A 16,236-nucleotide genomic window follows, 5' to 3' on the forward strand; every position below is an offset into this window, starting at 1 on the left:
GACGTCTTCACCTCCTCAGGGAGTGTGAAGCGAACACAGAGTCGCTTCGCTAAAACGCGGTACTCAGGATGTAACTGAGTGCCATGCTCTGTTGAAATGCTTCCGAGGCTGCGCCCTCACCTCGTGGCATTTACTTTAAAAGGTTTCAAATCTTTGTTCAAACATGACGAATGAGCCTCTTAGAAAGACTCCTTAAAAATAACGCCAGGCCGTTCTTCGACATGGGCAAGTCTGGTCTTTTTACGGAACACCGCAGATTGTCCGACTGACCTCGACTTTCTTTAGTTTTATCAAGATAAAACTTGAGAGCCCGACAGGGCACAGGACTCTCTGTGGCTCTGCCAATAATTGGTGCCATCCCCTTGATCTCCAGGCCTCTGGGCCAAGGGTTAGACGGGTTTTCGTTCTTAGCAAGAACGGAAGGCTTAGAGGACACCGAATTATGTCCTCTAAAGCCAAAACCTCTGATGATGGCTAAAACCTCACTAACCCTCTTTGCCGTAGCTAGAGTGGTTAGAAAATTAGCCTTTCTGGTCACGTGTATTAAGTTTACAGAAAGGAGAGGTTCGAAATGCTTTGACATCAGGAACTTCAGACTACGTCTAAGTTCCATGCCAGAAGCTTCGATCTAGACCATTTCAAGATTTCCACAGACCTCAAAGATCGTGAAGGGCTTTGTTTGTTTGACAGGTCCGAATCTCTGAGCCTAGAGGCCGTCAACAACATATTTCCGTTATTCTACAATCGTTGGGACTGTTAGCTTATCCCATACTTCAGACGGAAAAGGGAAACGACCGGTCAAAGTTAATTCACAGTGGTGGAGGCGGGGGGAGGAACAAGTCATTCTTCCTGCCACTATCTCTAGAATTGGGCCCACTACCGATTGGTTACACTACAAAAATATGCAGCAACTTTCTTTGCTTTGGCAATGAGACTTGTAATTATCTTGAAAATCCTCTCGCTTCTCAACAGTCTGAACGCATCCAGACTCGGAGCGGAGAGGTTTTTAGGTACCTCTCGAAGTGAGGCGTTAGAGTAGACCGATTCTCTCGGGAAGGGTTCCTTGGAAAGTGCTCTCTGAAGGACATGACCTCTGTTAATCCCAGCCTCTCGAAGGCCAACATGGGGCGATCAGCGTCTTTCTCGCTCCCTCTGACGCCAGCGATTATCTTATCATATTTCCTAAGCTTTTGAATAGGGGAAAAGAGACTAACCAACTATCCCCATTCCATACTATATGATGGCGTTCTATTGCTACCGCTCTCGAACGAGAATAAGGGAGCAACGTAGAGGAAGCTTCTTCGTCTTCAATATTGCGAAGAAATCTACGAAAGGACGTCTCCAAAAGTCTCCACAACTCTCGACCATACTTCTAAGCGAGGATTACTCAGACGTCAGTAGTTGCTGCCGTCGATCGAGAAGATCCGCACGGACGTGCAATAGTGTAACGAACCTCTTGAGGATCGTTACGTTCCATGATGTCGATAACCATCTCTCTCTTCTTGGGATATGAGAGAGCTGCGAAATTATCTGAGATGATTTGGACCAATCGACCAAAAACTCACTCTTCGAGGAACTGGAGAGCCAACCAAATTGCTTCCAATTCTCTAGATTATGTGCCAGGACCTCTGTACCTCTGTCCGGATGCCTGGCACCCTCTCGGTATCACCTGAGGTGATCGTCAACCCATTGAGAGATGTTTAGAATTATTTCTAGATCTTTGATGTTATTTCAGTTCTCCTGTAGGAAAAACTTTAGAGGTCGAATTACAGTCTATTCAGGGAAACAAGCTTCTCAAGCGAGGAAATGGTCCCCAGCAGACTCATCCATTCCCTCACTAAGCATGCTTTCCTTCCCTAATAAGCTGCGCTTTGCATAAGCGGAGAGCATTATTATAGTGCTATGCCGCGGTAGACTCGTAAAGAATTCTGTTACAGTGCTGTAAGCAGCGCTGAACAGGTCTAAGAGACATCTCTGTTGAAAATTTCTTAGCAAAAGGAAGTCGTGTTTATTCATGATTACTAGAAATCCCCTCAACCCGAGGCAAAAGTCATGATTGTAGGGTAGAGATACGGTTTCGTCAATCAATCCCGCGGGAGTGAGAGACGTAAACTACAGAGCATAACAGCGAGCTACCTGATACTGAGTTGGTGGACACTGTGGACAGTTACAGGCAGCAGCTTATGTTCACCTTCTCGCAGTCTTATGCAGTTGCCAGCTATTCTATTCATCTAAGGAATAGATTTTCCATTATTTGAACAGAAACTCTCAAGTTGGCATATTTAAGCGAAACAGAATTCGCTAAATACAGAAGCATTTGATGTTGTCGTAAACATTACGCTTAATTAACCAAATGTTAAATCGGAAACTCCTGGAAAGTTGCCTGGAGTACCGATTAAATATACCGCGTCATCCACAATGACAGCAACCCTCTCGTCTCGCACTATTCTGCCTGAGTTACCAGCTACTCTCTCTACGAAGGAATAGGTTTGTTACTATCGATCAAAAGGAAATTCTCAAGCAGGCATATTTAAGCGAAACATAATTCGCTAGAAGCAAACGCTGAGTTAGTGTTGTTGTAACAATACCTTTTAGCATTGTCCTTACAGCGGAAACTCCTGGAAGTTTGCAGGAAGGACCGATTAAATACACTTACAATAACCGTCTTTTCGGTTGCCATCTGTAGAGGTAACCATGATATGCGTATATGACTTGAACCCTACATTAGTAATATGACGCAAAGATAAAATACGTAAGTATTGTAGTCACTTGAACATCTAATTCTCTACTACATTCTTTCCTCGACGAGGCAGAGAGAGAGAATGGAAATCGACTGTCTTCGTTCTCTTTGCCAAGAGAACGAATTACCATTATTCGAATGGAGATCAAGTGAGACAAAAGGATCGAAAAGGACAAAGTTCAAGCTTTTTATGATATTGGACATAAGACTTCATGGACGTATCTACAAGTCTTTTTCCTGGATGAGCCTCTGACTAATGAATGAGAGCTCTTTCGAATTTTGTTAACCCTTAAACGCCGACTGGACGTATTTTACGTCGACATTTTTTGTCTCTCGGGTGCCGACTGGACGTATTTTACGTCGACTTACAAAAGTTTTTTTAAAAATTCGCGGGGAAAAATACTTTTAGGCCTACCAGCCAAAAAACCAAAAAAACTTTTGAATCACGCGCCTTGGGGGATGCTGGGAGTTCACGGATCAAGGTGTTGTTTTTTTTTTTTTTTTTTTACAACTTCGTTACGCAGGCACGCAAGCGCGAATTTCTTTCTTGCCGCACTAAAAGTATCTGCGACACATCTCGGAAATTATTTCGTCACTTTGACATAATTTTTTTTACACATTTTAAATAACCGTTACATGGAGTATTATATTATGAAAATGTGCGCATTTTTATGTAGAATACAACAAAAAAAATATCATGATTGTAGCTTTATAGTTTTGAGATATTTTAACATATAAATAACAAAATAAGTGCCAAAATTTCAACCTTCGGTCAACTTTGACTTTACTGAAATGGTCGAAAAACGCAATTGTAAGGTAAAACTCTTGTATTTTAGTAATATTCAATCATTTACCTTAATTTTGCAACTAATTGGAAGTCTCTAGCACAATATTTCGATTTATGGTGAATTTATGAAAAAACTTTTTCCTTACGTTCGCGCGGTAACTCTTCCGAAAAAAATCATACATGCGATTGTGGTAATGTTTGCACCATTTTAAATTAGCCATTACATAAAGTTTTATATCTGAAAATGTGCGCAATTTCATGCACAATACAACTAAAAACAACCCATGGCTGTAGCTTTTATCAATTTTGAAATATTTTCATATAAAACAAAAATGATAAGTGACAAATTTTCACCTTCGGTCAACTTTTGACTCTACCGAATGGTCGAAAAACGCAATTGTAAGCTAACAAAACGCTTATATTCTAGTAATAGTCAAGCATTTACCTTCATTTTGCAACAAATTGGAAGTCTCTAGCACAATATTTCGATTTATGGTGAATTTATGAAAAAAATAACATTTTCTTTACGTCGCGTAACGGTCTCTTCCGAAAAAATCATACGTGCGATGTGGTAATGTTTGCACCATTTTAAATTAGCCGTTACATAAAGTTTTATATATGAAAATGTGCGCAATTTCACGTAGAATACAACGAAAAATAATTGAAGGTTGTAGCTTTTCTCATTTTTGAAATATTTGCATATAAATCACGATAAATAGAAAAAAACCATGTTCGGTCAACTTTGACTCTACGAAATAGTCGAAAAACGCAATTGTAAGCTAAAACTCTTACAGTCTAGTATAATTTAGTCATTTATCTTCATCTTGAAACAAATTCGAAGTCTCTAGCACAATATTTAGTTTATGGTGAATTTAAAAAAAAAAAAACTTTCCTTATTTCCCTCCGCGCGCTGATTCTCCGCCACAAGTCTCCGAAATGCGTGCGTTCCCATTCTCGAATATTTTCTCCTTTTCATATTAGGCATTTTATCATAGTTTTATATATGATAAATGTGCGCAATTTCATGTAAAATAAAACGGAAAACATTTGAAGGTTGTAGCCTTTTCTTTTTTATTTCTGAAATAATTGCATATAAAAAAAATATATATAAAAAATTCGACATTCGGTCAACTTTAACTCATCAGATATGGTCGAAAACTGCATTTGTAAGCTAATATTTTTACAGTATAGTAATATTCAATCATTTGTCTTCATTTTGAAAAGAAAATTTGGAAGTCTCCAGGACAAGATTTAGATTTATGGAGAATTTTTGAAAAAAATATTTGTTTACGTCCGCGCGTTACCTTTAACCGTTTCGTGCACAGCGCGATTTGAATACAATTATATATGAAATTTCGTTTTTTTGCGCTATCATATATCGCATTATTATATATGATATGATAATTTTTTTCATTTCTGATGGTTGCATACTAAACTTCAGCCAATGACAAAAAAGGAGCCAAAAATGAAACTCTTATCTTGAAAACTAAGCGCGCTGTGTTTTGAAAAAAATATTTTTTCTGCTTCGCGCTCACTCTGAAACACCTCCAGCACACGGGAGACATTTTTTTTTTTACCGCTTCGGCGTTTAAGGGTTAATGAGAGCTTATCCGCTTAAGCGATAAAATGTTATTAAGAGCTTTGTCAATGAGAACTAACCCATTTACATGACAGAAAGTAATCAGGAATTCGAGCATATAGTTTTCCCGATTCCCGCAGAAATCGAGGAAGGGCAGGATTCCTAATCAGAGACTGGGCTTACGACAGGTAGGACCTTAATGTTCCCCTTCGGCAGCACAGTCCCGAAAGCAGACGAGGCGTTTTTATGACACCGAAATCTGCTTACAGTTTTTCTGGAATTTATCAAGTCATGGATTCTATTGAACGCTCCCTTCGTAGAAAGCAAAGTAGACATCTTGACGAGACCAAACTCCTTCCTCTTCTTCGAAGACGCCCTCTTGAAGACCGTTCTTGCAGGAATCCTGGCGAACGTCTTGATGCGTAGGACGCCTAACGTTCTGAAGAACGTCCTGGTAAGTGCTCTGCTGAGCGACATGACGTGTAGGATGCCGAACGTCTTCAAAAGCATCCTCGCTAGCGTCCTGGCGAGCGTCCAGATGTGTAAGACATCGAGCGTCTTCCAAAAAGCTTATCAATGTTTATGACGTCGAGCGTCTTCCAGAGCGTCCTGATGAGCGTCTCTTCGTGTAGGACATCGAGCAATCTGCAAAAGCTTCCTCACAAATCTCAATGCGTAGGAACGTTTTGAGCGTCTTCAAGAGACGTCCTCGCTAGTGTCTTACCGAGCGTTGTGCATAGAACACCAAGGGTTCTGAACGGCATCTCAGAGAGGATCTTGTCTAGCGCCCTGATGCATGAAAGGCCATAAGACTTGACCATACCGTAGACTTAAAGTGAATTCTCTACTACATTCATCTTCTCACTAAGCATGTACTCTAATAAGCCATGCTTTCGTAAGCATGAGAGCATTATATAATATATAGTGTTTCTGCTGTGTTTAGATTGCCCCTTTATTAATGTTACCTACGGTAAACAGCATTGAAAGGCTGTAATATCTTTCTTATTGAAAGCTTCTTAGCAAAAGGCAGACAATATTTTATTTATGTTTGCTTAACTATCCCCTCAATCCGAGGCTAAGACCGCGATTGTAGGGGAGAGATACGGTTAGTCATTCCATCCCGCAGGAGAGAGAGAGAGATGTAACCGACCGCTCATGACTGAGAACTAGATGGTTACTGCGTTGGTCTATTTCTAAGCGATAGCAGTCTCCGTAGCTGTCTGGCCTTACTCTTCCAGAGTTGCCAGCTACTCCATTTAATAAGGAATCTTATAAAATTATTATCGAACTTCAGGAAGTTCTTATTAATGTATATTTAACGAAACAAGACTTCGATAAATCTAGAAGCTAATTAGGTATTGTCATAACAATCCCTTCAAGCGTAGTCCTTCTAGGAAAGTCCTGGAAGGATACTGGTAATTGAGTTGCACAGCAAAGAAGTAACTACGGTGTGTGCTTATGATTTGACCGTATCGTATCACCATACAGCAGATACTCTACTACCTTCTTTCCCTGCCAAGGCAGATAGAGAAAGGAAAAAACTTTTACTATCTTCGTTCTTTTCGTTAATAGAACGATAGAAAGAGATATATATCTCCTTAAGGAAGTAAGTTAATCCAGGAACTCTTTAAATCTTCGTGATTTCCTCATAAATCGCGGAAGAGACAGAATTCCTGTTCATCTCTAGGTTTACGGAAGGAAATAGATATTTCCTATCCGCCATCATACCCAAACGTCGATAAGATTCTTATTAAGAAACCAAGGTTCTCCTGAACGTCTTGGTAAAAACTTCGACATGACTGTTGCTTATCAAATATGGAGGCGTCCCGAAAAGCGTCCTGTCCTCAAGGGGAGCGCCGCTCATGAAGCGTGCTAGTCATAAGCCGATGTACGGTGATAGTCGTCCGGACGAGTATTATTGACGTTCGCAACTCCTGACAAAGGCGGCGGCCGCCTGTGCGACATCTTGCGTCTCTGTCACGCTCATCGACACTTCCAGAAACGCACTCAAAAGGACGCCTGTGTGTTCTGGCTTGTGCGAGTATGTAGAAAGCGACGAGCAAGGAAAAGGAGAAGAAGACTGTCTGACTTGACAGACAGACAGCCTCAAATCCTTCCTTCAGTAAATGTGTTTTTGCCCTTCTTTTGGGGGGGGCGAAAACAAGGCCAACCGAGAAGGGCTGATCCTGTGAGAAGACGAGGGTACGCCTTCTTCCTTTTCACAGTAACAATGATAAGGCGATCTGGGCGCTTAACAGCGTTCTTCCTATTTCCTTCTTCTTTCTCCCATGCGTTGGAAAGTCGTCAAATTGTTAAGGCGGCGATTACAATCGCATGACAATAGAGAGAGAGGACGTGAAGCGTCCTCCTCAATAAGCTTCTATTTAAGGGTGCGAGTCCTTCCGAGAGCTCCAACCCCTGTACGGGGAGGACGCCTCGGAGGACGAGAAGCAAGCCTTCAGATTCGTGCATGTGCACGATCTTTGGCAGCCTGAGAAGCGTCTTCAGGTCCTGCCGAAGGGACGCCAGATCGGTGGGGGTTCCTCGTAACCCTCCTTCGGCTTTCGACATGCCCTCTCCCTGTGGTCCTGGGAGTCCGACAGAGGTCTAGACCTAGAGGCGTTATAAGGCCGATCAGACGCCCCCTCCACAACACTAGGGGCACTAAATCAACATCACTACACTCACAACACTGATTGGAGAGCGAGCACTTTAGATTCCAATTACTGATGTAATCCACCATAATGATCTTGGAGGAAAACCTCCTGATTCTATTACGCTCTAATTTGCGTACATACGAATCATACATCTTCTTTCGGAATCAGTCAATTATTACACTAATTACATTGATGACACGTCGTGCATATTAAGTGAGAATATATCGAAAGTTTCGTTATTCTCACCTAACCCCTTGCAGACAACAAAGTCTGAAACTAGTCTAACTAGAATAAGACTTCTCTTATGTCAAGAAATTCAAAATTAAATCAATTTATGATAGCGTATGCCTAGCCGCAAATCCAAGTAATAAAACCAAAAGAAACAACCAGAGAACTTAAGCGGCAATGAAGTTCCAAAATCCTAGACGGAGGTAATGAAAACAGGTGTTTACATTACCGCGACAGAAGAAAAAATCTGAAATAGAAGATAGGAATAATTGGGTTCCTGACAACCCCGACCCGCCTCCCAGCGGCGGGAATGGGTACTAACCAACCTGGTCCGACCACTGCGCGTGCCGGAGTTTTGAAATTCTGTCAGGCTTCGGAGAATACAGCTATATATATATCTGACAGGTAAGTGTCATGAACAAAACTTTTTTTATCGACGTACCATACGTCCAATCGGCAACCAACAGACAATTTATGTCGACGTTTAATATGTCCAATCAGTGTTTTTAAAAGGGTTAACAAATGGCAGAAAACATCAACACTTCTTGATTATCTCCATATTCATTCTCCATTGAAAACATCCTCTTCTTTCCGTGAACTTCAGCAACATTCTTGGGACCCATGGCTAACAACGTAAGTAATTAAGTTCACACACAACACAATAAAGTAACTTACAGTACAACGAAAGTGAAATCACTAACACGTATTTACGAACAAACGAAATATATGTGAACAAACGAATTCCAGTGTTTACGATAACGCTGCCGCAAAAAATGGTCAAGGAACACCTTTACATAGAGGGCATGATGCTGACTCATAGGAGAGGCAGGATCTTACATCAGTGACTAGCATCAGGAAAACCAATGGGAGAGCGGGAGGATGGTGGAGAGTCCTACTCAGTTGGCGGCGCAGAGTTTTAAAATTGTTCTCGGTGGTCCGGGCGAACCTCGGACTTTACCCTTTCGCAACCTGAATTATTTTCAAATACAGAAGCAAAAAAATCTTTGTCTTTGCTTTCGTAACTTGGATTTTTCGTAAGTAGGGACTTTCGTATGTCGAGGTTCCACTGTACTCTAACTTCATATTTATGACCTAAAAACTAATGCAGTACAGTACTCTCCTTACATTTTCATTTTCTACTCTTTGGCTTCATGAAAGATTTAATTGTTTTATAATGATGCACAACCCATGAGGATAGCAGGTTGGAGGAGGATATGTAGTTTTCAAATTCCAACTTGGCAGAATAGGTACTTGTATTGACTGCTGGATTCGACCTGAAAAATTTTAAAAGCTTGAGAAAGATTTATCACAATTAAATTTCGTTAGACAATTTTCCATATATAATGAGGACAACAATGCAAAATAATTTTATCTAACTTGTATCTAATGCTATATAAATTCAGTGTTAAAAAATCATGATCATTCTTACGGATAGTGGATGCAAATATAAAGCTAAAGTTTCTTTGTTTTCATCCATTAGCCCATCGTAAAGATCAGTAATCAGATGATAGTAGTTTTCTATGCTGAGATTCCTGGCAAATGTTTCTTCAATGGCGGCCTGATTCTGGACAAGACCAGTCACTCAGTCTGCAACAGACAGCATAAAAACATGATCTACATCATTACTGAAAAGTGAATTTGACTGAATAAAGTCGCCAATGTTACAAAACCAAACTTGTTGAGAAACAATCTATATAGGATAATTTTGTATAACCTAAATCACTTTTCCAAATAAAAATGACTAAAAACTACATAAAATATTTTAAATTGCCTGAACTACAATAAGAAAAATCAATAACTACAGTACAGTACATATATATACATAAAAGGAGACTAATACCTTTTTCTGCCATCACAGTCATTATAAAATTCCCTCTACGTGAGCAGGATACATCCAGGTTTAAGAAGCAAAAACATCCAAAAAAAGAATGGTTTCACTGTCCTTGCTCATCTAACACCCTATTCCCTGGGGTAATCATTGATGCTCCTCATTCTACAGTGCTGCTTTTCTTGTCATGAGATTTCTGATTGTCTTGCCAACACGTCGTGACCAAAAACTGCAGTTCTACTTGTGCTGTTGTTGGTGTTCTAGTTACAGTCTCATGACAGCAATATTCTGATAAGCTGTGACAGGAGTTCTTTTTATGATTTTTATTTTACCATATGCTCAAATGATGCCTTTGTGAATATTATGAAAGCTATTCCACCAACAATTTCCTTATGGAGGCAACTTTCCATGAGTAAATACTACTTGCTTAATTTGTTTTGCAGCCTTTTCTCACCTTTTCTTATTTACCCGACTTGAAAATTCACAGAACATTTTTTTTTTGTATCCACTAACATATTGCCCATGTTTCCTTGATATACGTATATGTCCACATATTTAAATTTATGCAAAGATCAAAGATAAATAGACAAGCTGAATACTGATGCTGGTTCAGCATCTCAATTTTGTGTGGTGTTCAACCCAATTAATTAAAGAGCTTTTATTAAATGTAGTTAATTCCATTGTTCATTGCCTGAGGTAACATGCTGCTGGGGAGTTATACAGGCAGCCTTTTTTGCAGTTTTTTTCTGAGGAATCGATTTTTGCTTTCCCTACACCAGGCTTCGAATTTTTAATGAAGTTCTTCCTTCTTAGATGGAGTCATTGAGTTGCCTCACCTTTCCCCTGCTACCAGTATTCAGCCACAAATATCTTCACACTCAATGCCAAATTACAATAAGCAAAATTGTTTTTCTGTTACTTCTGGTAATTTATGCATTAAAAAAAAATCAATTTTTGAAAGTAAATTGTATTTTTCCTAACTATACAAACCTGAGGTCCATAACAATAGGAATATGCTTACGGTGAAGCTGGAACATGGCTGTTAAAACTCTTGAACAACGTGGTTAGGCTTTACCTACCGTTTGCTACGCAGGGAGACTCACTTGCCTGGAAGTAACTTTCACTTTGCTTTTCAGCCAAAGTTTCAGATGATGGGATGGCGATGAGGTGGGCATTATTGTAAATACTTCATGTTGCATAGTTAGGAAAAATACAATTTATTTTTTAAAAATTGTGATTTGTGCCTACACAATATACAAATCCTTAGTCCTTTACAATACGAAGACTCCACTTATTGGAGGGAGGAATCTGAGCGAGTCTCTAGAACTGACTGGAGTTCTGCACACCTGGGCTACTCCTGGTCAAAAGAGTGAGGAGGAGTGCCCTGACTCCGACAAATTGATTGGGGTATAAGAACTGCGAGATCAAGAGTCAGACTTCTGGGCCTTTTCAAAATGAGTAAGAAATCATATTCGTGTGAAAAAGGCTGGGAAGAATAGTCAGTCGGAGGCAGTAAGGCAAAGCTCCGAGAACGTTTTGCCTTACTGCCCGAGTCTCCTTCCTCTTGCTAGAGGAAGGAGTGGAATTGCTTCTATGATTCTAAAAAGGAAAATAGAAAGGAAGCTCAAAGTGTAGGTTTACTGCTTCAAGTGTCAGACAAGCAAAGTGTAGGTTTGAGTCCTATTCTCAACCCGAAGGAAGAGAAGTAGAAGGACAAGGAGGGAGGAGGAAAGGACAGTCACTCTCGCATCCTTCTTATCTCTAGAACCACACACCTTAGGCGAGATGCAACTTGTACTCTTGAAGGAGCCGGGTAAGAAAACACAAACTTGTTGAGCATCTACCACAGGTCCGAGGAAAAACGGGGTTCCAAGGACTTACGGGCAAAAACATAAAGGAAGAAAGACAAATGTGGTCCTAATGAGACCACATCTATCTTTCAGTCTGACATATTCTTCAGAACATAATGAAAGGTATATGCGACTGAACTGTGCACTCTCGGGAAGAGCGTACAGGAGACGATGTCGCCATCTGCAGAGAAGTTCCTTGCAATCACACAAGACCAGGAGAGAGATGTGTCGTTAGACACTTCTCCCATGGCAAGTTGGTCGTAGAGAAGTATATCAGCAACCAGTCAAGGGTGTCAAGTCTCTGTCAGTTACAGCAATATGCCAATAGGACAAAGTTATTATTGATCTGGATCAATAAATACAAAGTCCAAGGCATAGGTTATCGTGAAGGAATCAAACTTGTCATTAGATGACAAGTGATTTGACATCCGAGATGGGATCGCGACATGTAATCCACCCCTTAAAGGATGATGTTGACAATGGCCCATGCAAATCGTCTGTCCTCTTCATCAATGCTGGAGAGAGAAGAGATGCAGGCTTGAAAAACAAAACTATCTCTAATGACTCTCACAAGGGCTTGTGTGCCATAAACAAGCGTCAAATGCCATCCAGAGGCCTGAGATCCCTGTGGTGGCAAGACAAGAGTTTTCCTATCAGTAGTAGATTGATTAGGAGAGGCAATATACTACTTACAAGAGTGGAGTTGAGTGCACCACTGGTTGGCGAGAACTTGCAACTCTCATGATGTCCTGTCTTGAAAGACATACATCAAAAGAACTTGTAGTACACTAATGCTGAGTGGATGACAGCAGAGTTAGTCACTGAATGACTCACACTCTTCTCCTGTCTGTGCCAGAATTAGGACGGTGAGCTGTCTCTCCGGCACCGAATTTGGATGCACAATTCCCCACAGAGGCTTGTACATTCGGCATGTCTCGCAAACAAGCTCATCCCTGATGTAATACTAGTTTCTAAAGATGGAATCTCTTAGACCCAGTGGTAGGAGCACGAACTGAAGTCTGAGCTCCTATGGCTCATTGAAACAATATACCCTGGGATTAGTCCTAGCCCGAAGATTAGGATAGCCTACAGGATATCCAATTGCTTCCTCTGTAAAAGAAGGCAGACCCTTCGAAGTCCCACTGGCGAAACTTACTACGGGCAGAGAGGCTACTTTCTTCTTCTTAGAACGGTTAAGTCTAGGAGAAGGGGAGGAGGCGGCAGATGATGATGACGAGGATGAAGAGGATGACACCTTCCTGTGAAACTCGAGTATCTGATGATGACATGACATTAGGACTGAATGAAGACCACATCACAGGAAAGGAGGGTGCTATGCTATGGCAAAGGGACGATCTCATCAAGAGCACTCAACTTGGCCGACCTGGACAGGCCAAACCAAGTCAAGCAATCTGAGCAGATCACAACCACCTAATTATGATTGGTAATAGTCAGCCAAGAATTATCACCTCTTGGTAATAGTCAGCCAAGAATTATCACCTCCTTCCAACTTCACTATTCTCCTTCGAAGCAACTCTCATGATGTCCTGTCTTGAAAGACATACATCTAAAGAATTTGTAGTACACTAATGCTAGTGATGACAGCAGGGGTGAGTCACTGAATGACTCACTCTTCTCCTGTACTGTGCCAGAATTAGGACGGTGAGCGTCTCTCTGGCACCGAATTTGGATGCACAATTCCCCACAGAGGCTTGTACATTCGGCGTATCTCGCAAACAAGCTCTCCCTGATTGTAATACTAGTTCTAAAGATGGAATCTCTAGACCCAGTGGTAGGAGCACGAACCAAAGTCTGTGCTCCTATGGCTCACTGAAACACTATACCCTGGGATTAGTCCTAGCCCCGAAGGATTAGGATAGCCTACAGGATATCCAATTGCTTCCTCTGTAAAAGAAGGCAGACCCTTCGAAGTCCCACTGGCGAAACTTATTACGGGCAGAGAGGCTACTTTCTCTTCTTAGAAACGACTAAGTCTAAGGGGGAGGAGGCAGAGGACAGCAGATGATGATGATGATAAGGAATGAAAGAAGGAGGATGACACCTTCCTGTGGAACTCAAGTATCTGATGATATGACATTAGGACTGAATGAAGACCACATCACAGGAAAGGAGGGTGCTATGCTATGGCAAAGGGACGATCTGATCAAGAGCACTCAACTTAGCCGACCTGGACAGGCCAAGCCAAGTCAAGCAGCTGAGCAGATCACAACCACGTAATTATGATTGGTAATAGTCAGCCAAGAATTATCACCTCCTTCCAACTTCACTATTCTCCTTCGAGGCAAAAAAGCAACCCCATTCCCCCCCCCCCTTCCCCCCCCCCCCCAAAAAAAAAAAAAAAAAGACGGGAGGATTCCAAGTCTACCATCCTACGTGTTGGGTCCCCCCAGGGTTCCGAAGACACAAGGACAGGACTTGACCATGCACCAAGAAGGTATATGCATGCAGTTCCATGCTCTGCATAAGCCTAAACCAGACTGAAGAGCAAACTCTCCTGTACTACTGGTAAAGGCTTGTCTCGTCCTCCAAGCCTCTTGCAGAATGAGAGCTTTCTGAGATTCCTGAGCATAGGAGAGTTGAGGTAATGGTTGTTCTGTCAGGGGTGGGGTCACATCAAACGGAATCAAATATCCGACTCTGAGAACATCCACCACCCACTGCTCCACTCCAAATTCCTGCCACACCCTCCAATGATTTGCCAGGCAACCCCCCACTGGTGTGGCTGAGTAATGAGAGGTGCCCATCCTATCATCTTGACCTCTCCCCCTGCCCCTAATACCCCTTCCTCTGTTGAGTCTATTGTGAAAGGGCCAATGAGCTAACTTCTTTGAGGAAGAGGGTCTTGTTGACCTATTAGTAGTTATGTCTCGCTGGTCTCTTCTGAGGTAATTGCTGATGTTGTCTTACCTCATTAGAATTAGCCTGGCTTCCAGATGTTTTCCTAACTGCCTGCTGGACTAATCTGTCGTTAGTATCCATTCTTCTTCTATCTATAGCAGCTTCCAGTATACCCTTTGGTAACAACAATTGCAACTCTAGGATATCCCCATTCCACACTGCTAATAGGGAATCAAGTCAATAGTGCAGCTTAATCTAAGCCAATGCATCTCTCCTCATCAACGGGATATTAGCCCATACATTGGCACTCAAATTCATCAAGTACGTAATTGCACTGGAACCTGATTGGAGCAATCTGAAAAACACTGTCTAATCCACTAATTTTCTTGTTGCTTCTGTGGACGCAATTTTTGCTGTTGACCAAAGGTCTAACCAAGCAGTAGTCTGAAAGATAGAAGAAGCCATTGCTTCCAATGTAGCAGCCTCCTGACAAGTCTTCGACGGTCATTCCATCTTAACTTGATCCAAAGTCAATCCAGGCTTTAACCTTACCACATCTGGGTTAATTTGTCTTGATAGCAAAGGAACCATAGGTGTCACATAATATTTTCTATGTTTCATCAATGGCAGGGGAATAAATAAACTAAATGATCTATACGATCTTAATGAATTATCCCTTCCAGCAATCTGTGCATTGACATGCTGTCAAACTGACTCCACATAACTTGAGGAAAGTAATTCATACTACACCTTCATATCCTTTTTCAGTCCAAATACCATATCGATTCCCAGAGGAAGTATACAGGCAAGTGTCTCCGGACTCCTCGAAAGGTTATTGAATTGACGAATCAGATCAACCATCTCCGCATACAAAGCCAGAACTCCTGGTTTTCCCCTTCCTCCGGTTCCAACATACGTATTGTGTTCGGCTGCAGGAGAAGCTAGTTCACTTCTATCCTCTGACAAACTTTCGGGTGCGTCATGGCCATCCGACCCTACGACTGCGGCATCTTTGATCTCTGACGGCCGATGTTGGCTCGATCTTGAATAGTCAGTAGAAGAACGTGACCACCTAAATGCTTCTATGCTTGGAGATCTAGAGCGAAAACTCCGTCTATTCCTCCAAGATGGTGGTTCTCTCGAAACTGAGCTAATTTCCTCTCTATCTCTATTAATATTATTCAAGGTCATTAGCCTATCATCTCCGACTACTGTCAGGGAAGTTGGCCTTGATCTCTTGTCGAGGCGAATAACACTTTCCATCAGTGTACCAGGAGAGGTTACTAACTCTTTATTATTTGACCTTTTAATGGGAGCTTTCTCATCCTTCCTTCTTATTTTAAAAGGTCTTACAGGAGAAACTGATATACGTTCTCCGTTCTTCATTGAATGCTGTCCACTCACTGTTGATTTCCCCAATGGCCTTGGAGTCTTTGTCCTCACAGTTGGCATCTCCGCAGTGGTTGCCATTCCAGTGGCTGTCGATGCTTTCACCTGTTCGGACACCTGTAAATGACTTCAGCCATTAGCATGAACTTTACCAGCCACTGCCTTCTTCACTTTGTTGCTGACAGGGATGTGACAGTCCTGGCTCGAAGATAAAGAAGAATTTACTCTTCTCCTCTTAGCACGAGGATCAGTCACGAAGTCCTGTATCCTCCAACGCTTGATTGGTACACACAGTGACATCATTGAGTTTTGCAATGAC

General features: G+C 41.6%; 1 protein-coding gene and 1 pseudogene across 1 annotated transcript in view; both read right to left on the minus strand.

Annotated features, from left to right (window-relative positions):
- The window catches only part of LOC135224011 (uncharacterized), a 248,225-nt gene that overhangs the window by 69,009 nt on the left and 162,980 nt on the right, over window positions 1-16,236 (minus strand). The window lies entirely within an intron of this gene.
- The window catches only part of LOC135224257 (uncharacterized), a 218,359-nt pseudogene continuing 211,337 nt past the window's right edge, over window positions 9,215-16,236 (minus strand).

This window comes from Macrobrachium nipponense, chromosome 10 (assembly GCF_015104395.2).
Source record: "Macrobrachium nipponense isolate FS-2020 chromosome 10, ASM1510439v2, whole genome shotgun sequence".
NCBI lineage: Eukaryota > Metazoa > Arthropoda > Malacostraca > Decapoda > Palaemonidae > Macrobrachium > Macrobrachium nipponense.